Source organism: Apodemus sylvaticus, chromosome 8 (genome assembly GCF_947179515.1).
Source record: "Apodemus sylvaticus chromosome 8, mApoSyl1.1, whole genome shotgun sequence".
Classification (NCBI taxonomy): Eukaryota; Metazoa; Chordata; class Mammalia; order Rodentia; family Muridae; genus Apodemus; species Apodemus sylvaticus.
The window spans coordinates 105,630,130-105,640,413 of NC_067479.1; positions in this window are offsets into that span (position 1 = coordinate 105,630,130).

Consider the following 10,284-nt stretch of genomic DNA (forward strand, 5'->3'; position numbering starts at 1 on the left):
ATTGGAACTGACGTAATGGTGACATATTCGAGGAGACTAGCAGCTAAACCATATAACTCACATATACGTGGCACACTGTCCCAATGTGAGCTACCCATTGAAAAGACATATAGATACCTGGAAGCAGTGACTAAAAAGCGAAAGCAGAAACCCAGATATTAAGAATTCATTAAATTGTACTTGTTTCTGGTTGTGTTGCTGTAGTACTTATTATGACCACTAGATGTCGCAACGATTCAATACAACCTGAGCCTTGCCTTGCCTTACAGCTCAACAAATCTACATTTAGTATGGCCATCCTATCAACCATTATAATTCAGTGTAGCCCAACATCAACATGCTGGGGAGACTTACTTTAAGTCTATAGTTAGACAAAATCATTTAAAGCTAATGTTACAATAAAGTGTTCAATACTTGGGTGGTATGTTGCGTGTTGTATGGAAAGTGAACAGAGCTGGTGAACGGGTTCCTAACTCACAGAGCTGAAGGTAATGCGGTCTTGAGGATGTTTAAACCATCTCACTATCATTGCTTGCAGTAGCTATGCTGACACACTCATGAATTTATCTCTTTCCCGATGAGACTCAAGAGCAGGAGGCAGAAGATGCAAGGGCGTCGATACCAGCTGGCTTAGCAGGTACGGTATTTGTTGAGAAGGTGTTGGCTATCCCATTTGTTTCTTCTTTTGACATTTCTTTGTGGTGATTAGGAGCATCCTGCATCTGCCTGTCTGGATCTTGTAAACCTGTGGTGTTCACCTCTTCTAACTTTTGTGCCCTGTGATGAGAGTGCCTCGGACCCCTGCCAGTTCCCTTGATGTGAGATTTCTTGGTGCCTCTGCTCCAACTTGGTGAGTTCTGTCTTCGTCCAGTTCCCTAGGTAGTCATTGGAAAGCTCTTCAGCCTCTGTCCCAAGGGGCTTGTGAAGATCTTTATCAACACCCCATTCTGGATGTTTCCTGACTAAGTCTCAGACAGCTTAAGTCACACATTTTCTGTCACAGGGCACAGGCAACATGTTAATTGGGACCATTTCTTCACAACACAAACCTTCCCTCCTCTCAGAAGCCTTTAAGATTAGAAACTTTGCCAGACAAAGGCAGGGCTGATGCTTCTTACTTCAAACTCCCACCACATTGCGTGCTAACGCACTAGAAAATCTCTTGCCTTGAGAACAACCCCAACTTTTGAGTATGTTTTTAAATTGTTTTCCCAAATGCCACTGGTGTGTCTGGCGTGACTTCTCCTGATGCTTCTGCAGCATTTCAGACAGGAGAACATTAATACTATTCAAAAGTTCTGGTAGCTTTCATTTAGATTTGATCATGTCCAATGGCCTGAGCAACCGTTCGTTGTAAATAGGATGCTCTGAAGAAAGCTCTTGCACATTGGTGCATTGGCTGAATGAGTGCAGTCACGGTTGGTGGTGAACGTAGCCTTTACATCAGTCATCAGCGTGGATGGTACCCATGTACTGTGGATACTCACAGGGTCAGAAGACTCTTGAATGTGATGCTATTTTAGCCTGTGAAATACTCTGGCTTGTAGAATAAAATAGTCGAAAGACCAGTCTTCAGACAATACTGTCATTACCCAGGTTTTCATGTTCCGGTGATAAAAACTGGCACAAAGCTCTTGGGGAGTATTCACAGTCTTGAATATTTCAGGCTTCTTTAGCTGTAGGCAAGGAAGGCCTTTTGTTTGAACCCTGCAACATCTCCACCCCAAAGCAGCATCTCAGAGTTAGACTGCATAGGCTTTCTGCTTCCAAGACAGGCTCCTTTCATCAATATTAAGCAGTCATTACAGTTTTTTTTCTCAACCATAGACACCCCATGCAACTCTCCCTCCTGGGTCAGTACTTGTTCCCTACTACTGACCTTCAGATTTAAATATTACGATGTGCCAACTCCCACTCAGTAAGTCTGAGCTAAGGCTGAAAGACTTACACTCTTCTGCTTTTCCTCTGTTTATTTAGGAAGGGTCGAACATAGCCTTGACCTCCCATTTCTCCTGCATCTACCGTAGCACCCTGATTGAGAATTAGTATTGCTACTACATTTCCAGCTTTAGACGCGGTGCTCTAGAGAACACTAGGGGAAATTGTGAAAGCCTCGGGCATAGGTTGTGTCCATTCTCAAGATCCTAGAGAGGGTTACATTGCTTTCCAAAGTACTCATGCGAATTCCCACAGCTCTCTCAGCTGGGCATGGGAGTCCCTGTCGCAGTCTTCCTTTCTGGTACTTGGGAATGTTTCACTTCTATATTCCCTACCGTAGAAACACTCTTCATAGTTTCTTTGTAGTTTCATTTGAATTTTCTTCTATTGCTCATAAGATGATGCCTGTTTTGTGTTTACTGCTAATTGATTTGCTCCTCCGGGAACTGCATGCTCAGTATTTACTTACACACTGTATTGATTGGTTTGTCTCTGTCTTATTGATTTTCCTTGTTGATTATATGTTGGGAAACCACTCAGGTGGTAAGCTGACTTCACTTGCCTTACTGTGCTTACTGTTTGGAAAAAGCACTTGGAAATTTAAATATTTCATCCATGTCTTTAACCACTTCATAAACTAATCAATTGTTTTTTAATCTTCTAGGATAGGTCAATTGGCCAAAGGGTTATCTTTTCAAGTTTATTCTATTCCAAGATGACCCGTAATCAAACTTAAAATTTAAAAGTGTGGTCAAGTGCACTGTTAGCAGCTGTGTTGACTACAAGGATTCTGGTTCTCCACTTGCCTGGGGCGGAGGGCATTGAGGTGCTGAAGCTGGGCTGATCTGCGGCAGCGTAAGCATGTCAGCCTCACTCCCAGCCTTGCTGCAATTTTAAGGGCTCTGACCTCCTGTCTTCAGGGAGAAAAGAAAGATTTCTTGAATCCCAAAGTGCAAGTTAGTGTGGGAGTATTTACATCTGGGAGGCACACAGACTGACTTTCCAGGCTGTGAGACTGATCATGGTTGGTGGATGGATTTTATGAGTCACAAGAAATGTTCATGCTCCAAAATAACTCCTAGACTACTCTGCCCAGCTGGGTATTTATTTGCGTCAATCCTATTTTGAAATTCAGTTACCTCTGGCATTGTGTCTCATTCCTTTAAAAGGGAGAAAACATGTACTATGATCCACACATGATGCAAGACTCTACACTATCTGGATTCAGTTTGGCTTCGATCGTCTCTGTATTTTATAGAGGCAGAAGTGCAAGTTCAGATAGCATGGACTGGAGAGGGAAGGAGTTGGGCAGACATGGTCTGCGGGAGACTCTGAAAGTGGAGCAGAGCACCAAGGAAGGCATGGAAAGGCTGCCTCTGGTGGGAAAGTCTTTGGCCCACAGTTCAGGATCTGAATCCAGTCCAAGGGCTGCTGTCACTTTACCCTTTCTGATGTTACAAGTGATCATTAATCAGAAGTTGCGGGTTGAACCCTGTCTTAGTCAGGGTTTCTATTCCTACACAACAGAAAAACCGCAATACTTAGGAGGCAAAAAAAGAGAACCAGGAGTTCAAGGTCATCTTTGGTTACATAGGGGTCTGTGGCCTAAGATACATAAGAAACTTGGGTGGAAACAAAAAGATGACACCAGGTTGGCTCAGCCAGTAAAGGTGCTGGCGGCCAAGTCTGACAGACCGAGTTTGATCTCTTGAACTCAGGTGGTGAAGGAGAAAACTCATTTGTTCAGTTCCAGCATTGGAGGCCAAGGCCAGAGGATCCTTGGGTCTTGGTGATCAGCCAGGCTAGCTGAATGAACAAGGCTCAGTCAGGTTAGTAAGAGAAGCCATCTCACAAGTAGAACAAAGCCCAGGCTGTCCTCCACTCTCCATTTACATGTATATACATATAACACCATGCAAATATGTGGGGCGGGAGGGAGGGAGGGAAGGAGGGAGGGAAAGAGAAAGAGAGAGAGAGAGAGAGAGAGAGAGAGAGAGAGAGAGAGAGAGAGAGAGAGAGAGAGACTGAGACAGAGTCTAAGGGCTGAAGGGATGGCTCAGCAGTTAACAACACTTGTTCCTCCTGCAGTTTGTTCCCAGCACTCATGTCTGTAACTTCAGCTTCAAGAAATCTGACACCCTTCATCGGCACCCCCTGCACATACATACATACACACACACACACAGAAATATAAAGAAAAATAAATCTTATAAGTTTTTTTAAAGCACAAAAGATAATAAAAAAAATCAAGATCTTTCTCGTCATCTTTCCTCCATAACCTCTGTCTTTGAAGTGTTGTAAAGCCCTGCTTTATTGATGTGATGGTGATTTGTTTAGTGGAGGAGTTGTTTTCGGGGAAAGATGAACTATCAGTGCCTTTGCCACAGCTGTTGGTAATATTACCCAACCCTAGGCTGATGACTTAATATCAGCTAGGGAAGCAAAGGCTGAGGTCATTCAGTTTGGACAGTGTGTATTTTCTAGCTTTCCTATTTTTGTTGAATTTCAATGAGTTGATTTAGGACATATTTGAAATGTCTATAAATTTAATAAGGTTTTTTTGAGACCATTTTGAAAACAAGACCACTTTACATTAAGTAGCTATGGCCATGCTGACCTTATTTCAAAGTGGCTTGAGGGATGCTTCCAGATGTCTACATACTTCTCAACACATCAGAACAATGCTATAAATGAAAAGGTTTAGAATGGAGAGGCAACATCAGATTCCTTGGAATAGAATTTAACATATTAATTGCTATAAATTGATTAATAGATTTGGCCTAGTAACTTCTTGAAAGTATTGGAAACCCTTCTAGAGTAGAGTTCGGTTAGCTGGATAGAGTCCTCAGCAGCACTCATATTTCCCGACACTCCCATACTGGGCATGCGTCATGTTCCTCTTCCTCCCCTCACTGTGGTTGCCTTGGTTGGGAGATGGACTGGCCAATCCTACCCTGCTCTTCCATCCCACCCAACTTTTTCTTCTAGAATTATTAGCTAACTCTAAACATACTCATGCTCATTTTAGTTTTGACACTGCTGGAATATTTATCTTGGTGAGTGTGTTTGCTTATGCAAGGTGAGTTTTGTTGACTCAGTGATACCAACAGACTTCAGAATATTGTGTAATTAATAGACTCATATGACTCTACATGACTTGTAAAAATTTCCCTTTTTGCCAGAGTTTTTAATTTTACATTTTTCATCCACAAGAGTTTTACTTCACACTTCTTAGTTAGATTCTTGTTAGATAAATCCTTCACACTGAGAAAGATGTTCAGTTACCCATACAAGGGAATTATATAGTTTTAGCATAGTAGAAAGGCCAGGTAAGATCCCTAAGAGTAGCCACTCTTACCCAGGGCACCAGCACTACCTCATGCCTATGCTGGGCACACTATTTGTGTCTCTTGCTGTTGTTATTTCTTTTGGACTATTGTATATTTATTCAGGCCAGAAAGTTGGAAGTCACCCCTGAATCTGCCTACTGCTCTGTTTACCATAGTCAATGAAGTATCAGACCATACTCCTACTTTCTGACTACACCAGTCAATGAGGTCCTCCAGGGCAGTCTTGTCTAGTCTAGTGGCCAGCAACATGTTTACAAACAACTCTATCTGATTACATTCCATGTCAACTGACATAGTTTGCTTGTCAGCCTTCATGAATTTACCTTTGTCATCAAGACTAAACTCCTTATAGAACTCAGAGAGCTCCTTTTAGTATGGCTTATGAGTCCTTCTCTGATGCTCTCTGGATGTTTACTAGACTACACTCCATGCCCCAGCCTCACAGCACACCTGAAGCGTCCCTAAAATTCCATGTTAGTTAAAATTCTAACTCCTGGGCTTATATCTTTTCTTTTTGTTGCATCAGATACTTTTACTGTAGAGAACCTACCATGGGGTTGGTCTATGGCAGGTGTTTAAATCACATTCAAAGAATATATAGAATGGTAGGATGATGGATGAATGGATGTCTACATGGCCAATTCAGAGACAGGTTTCCAGCATAACAGGAAGACTTCTATTTAAATTTTGACCCCCAGCACTGATCTGGCTTAGAAAGGTCAAGGATTTCTGACATAACTCTAGACTCAGAATAATAGTTACTAGGATTAGGAGAGTGGGTTTCCCCTTAGGGAATTCAAATTAATTGGTTGAGAGACAGCAATTTGTTCCTCTTTTAAAGTCAACCTCTTTAGTTGTCAGGTTGTCAGGTTGTCAGGTTGTCAGGTTGTCAGGTTATTTGATGTCCAACCTTAGCGGTCTTTCAAGGTTTTCTCTATAAGAAAGACTCAGGAAGTCAATTTTGAATTTTGAACATAGTTACTAATTCTTTCTAAAGCTTAAGCATCATGTAGTGTTCTTTGTTTCACTTCTCACTGGATGAGAAGCATAGAAGCAGGAACATGGGCAGCTAGTCGTGTTATAACAGGACACAGGGGATGATAGTGCTCCCAATACAACCTAGAAACTGGCCCAATAGGAATTCCAAGTTGTAGGCTTATATTTTTCAAACCTACTCCCTAAAGTTAGGAAAGGAAATATGGTAAATAGGACAAGGGGTTGTCATCCTGTTGAGAAGTATTCTTTGAGGTGATTCCAGTCTCTGTTGTCCAACAAAGTTGATACCAACAGTCCAGTTCAAAAGTTTCACCAAACAGGAATCAGCAACAGTATCATGATCCAGCAGAAACCACCAGGTCTCTGCTGAATTGGCAGAGTCAGTGGGAGCAACCAGGACCAGCTGGAATGCTAGGAGGTCTTTGCTGTATTTCTCTCAATGAAGTGAAGGTCAGAGGAGAGACCAATGAAGAGTTGCACAGTAAGTTATGTAAATGCCCCATCACTGTACACCGAGTCCCACTTATATGACCTCTAGATATCATGTGACCTCCTATGGGTTTTGCCTCTCAGCAAAACACCACATGAGTCTGCATTACATGACACAACCAGAAACTCACATTTCATTAAATCCCATCAGGTTGACAATTAAGTTTAACCATTACAACTCTACCTCTTGTCAACTTTATACCCAAGCACATCACTTTAAGCCTTGTAGTCCTTGTCTCCCTAATCACGTGGACATCTCATCATACAAAATGAACATAGTCTAACTTAAGTTGCCACAGTCTTTAATAGTTCAACCCTGCTAAAAAATGTGTCACATACAGAGGAGTTTTCTAAAATCCAGCCAATCTCTTAATAATGAACTCACAGTCAAACAAACAAGAAAGAAATTATATACTTCTGACATACAATGGTACAAAGTAATCATTCTCATTCCAAAAGGGAAGAGGGGATGCATATCAAAGACAGATAAGACAAAAGCAAAACAAATTCCCAGTGTGGAGAACAGCAAATCAGGCAATTCTATTTTCAGTATCTAGAGCACGTAACAGAATCAACCGGAATCAACAGAATCATCACTGTAACTTAGGTTTTACCTTTCCAACTTCACATAGTGGTTCCCAAAGGCTGCAGGATTCCAACTCTTCCAAATATTTGCTTGCTTCAGCAGATCTTTGAAATTATGATTCAAGATCTAGGACAGTTTCATTTTGAGTTGTTCATGCTTAGAGTACTATGTGTACTGTGCTTCTAAGTTCTTATTGCAAGCCCAGTATGCAGCTGGGCCTCTTTGGAGTCTCTGCGTTCTGACTCTGGAAAACACTTTCCTAGACAGTTGTTTTTGATGTGGGAAGTTCTTTCAGTGGAATTCTTAGTTTAGATTCTTCCCCCAAATACATTTTTGTTTCTACAACAAAGAGCTTTCCTTTGGTAATGTCTGGTGGCCCCTCTCCTGTTGTAGCTATGTAGAACACTGGCTGTTTCTTTAATGGTGAAGATCTCTTTAACAATTATAACTGCTTTCAAATTTGTTTCATATATATATATATGTATATATATATATACATATATATATAATATAGTGTGTCTGTGTGTGTGTGTGTATGTATATGTATATATATATTTTTTTTCTTCTCCATATTTTGCTACCTGTCATTGGTCATTGCAGATTTGGATAAGCACAGTGAACACTAATTATGACATAGCCTGCATGCTATCTTAAAATTTCATATGCCAAACAAGCTAACCCATTTTAAAAATTGTAGCCTTACTCAAATGTCCAGGACATAGGCAGAGTGCAGCAGGAATATTTTCTAGAATATAATATTATAACTTCAGCTCCCAATCCAGTTCTTGTTCTTCAAACCCTTAGACACTAACCCTCCAAGGTCCTTGTAAATGTTAGTATTCTGGTCTGTCAAACCCACTGCAATGGCCCACTAACATCTACTTATGGCATTCTAGGGTTAAAGTTCCCAACATATCCACATTCCTCTTGTAAACGCTTTCCAAAGTGTTTTCCAAAGCCTATAACCATCCATCTAAACGTGACACAGCAATAATTCTATTCCTGGTACCAACTTTTTGCATTAGTTGCTTTTCTTGTTTGTGTGATAAAATACTGGACAAAAAGTAGCTTCAGGAAGGAAATAGTTATATTGGCTCACAGTTGGAAAGTACAATCAAGCATGGCAGACAGACATGGCAGCAAGAGCTTGCGGTAGCCGGTTAGATTACATCCACAGTCATGAAGCAGAAGGCAGTGAGTCCTGATATGAAACTCACTATTTTGTTTTTGTTTTTAAAAACAGGGTTTATTTTGTCATGACTGTCCTGGACTCAGACTCAGAGATCTGCCTACCTTTACCTCCCAAGTGCTGGGAGTAAAGGCATGCACTACCGCCATCCAGATGGAACTCCCTTTTATCTTCTCTGTTTAAGATCCAGTTCAGGACTTTAGCAAAATTTAGGGTGAAATTTCTTCACCTCAATTAACATAGTCTAGAAACTCCCTCATATAGTAGGGTTAGGGTTAGGGTTAGGGTTAGGGTTAGGGTTAGGGTTAGGGTTAGACAGATTCAGAAGTTTGTTTTCATGGTGACTCAACATTCTACTGAGTTCACAATCAAGGTTAACCAGAACAGGTTATGTATTTATTTTATGACTCTAGGCATTTGTTCATTTCTTCTAGTTTTTCTAGGTTATTGGAACATAACTTTCAAAATATTTTCTACTGCTCCACTTGAATTCACTGGTGTCTATCTGTTTTAGCGTCACTTTTAGTTTTAAAATATTAACTTGAGTAACTTTTTCCTTTATTTATTTGGCTGTTTGTCTTATTTAACTTTACAAAGAATTAACTATTCCAGTGACCAGGCCTACTTGTATTATTTGTTTTATCTCCATTTTATTAATTTTCTTCCTGATGTTTATTATTTATTTGCAGCTCTAAATTTCAAATTTAGCATGTTTCCTAAGACCTTGAGGTACATCATTAGGGTATTTATTTGAGAGCAGCCTTATCTTATTATATAGGCACTCATAAGCTTCCCTTTGAGAACTATAAACAAAAAGTTTCTTCAGGGACTCGTCAGTCAATTGGTTTTCAGAGCAGAAGGTTGCCACATGGAAATGAGGTCAAATTTGAGCCTTTGATACATTGAACTTAGGTTATCAGTAGCGCTGGGAGGGGACATGAGGACAGTTCATGCGTAAGGGAGACCAGGACAGCCTGTGCACAAGAAAGATTCAATTTACATTTAGCTAGCAATTTAGAGCTATGAAGTCTTCATGGGTTTGACTCTTAGAATAATTATACCTCTGCCAATATCTGTTAGTTCTGTCTGAAGAACTGAAGCTACTATTTTAATTCTTGTGTAGGTTGGTATTTATATAGCTAATACATTTATCATGGACGCTAAATCTTCATTTGCTTCAGCACTGCTAAATCCTGCCTTTGTTTTTGTTTGGAAACATCAATTTGCTATGAGTCCAAAACTAGTCTCCAACCCCAAAATCCTCTTGCTTCAGCCTCCTGAATGCTTCAGTTTACAGGTGAAAACAGCCAAATCTATTTCCATTTTATATTTCACCGAAACATGCTTATGATGAGTATATTTGTGACCTTAAAATAAATGGAAAAGTAGAAATATTCAAGCACCAGGGAAGGGACAGCTGAATAATATATAGTATGATCCTTCTGTGGGATCCTGTTCAGGTACTAAAAGAAATATCTATCTGTATGTCAAATATGAAACGTGAGCTACATAGAGATGTGGAAAAACAAACTGCAATTATGTGTATGTGAATAAACATATACACATATACAATGTTCTACTTTTGCTCAGAAGAATACCATTCATACATGCATAGCTTGTCTAATTATATTTGCTAATGTTCATAACCTTGTATTGCTTTCTAGCAGTATGTTAAAGACTTATTATGTCTAAATAGTCTGATCTTATTCTTACAGTAATTCCATAAGGCAGGTAAT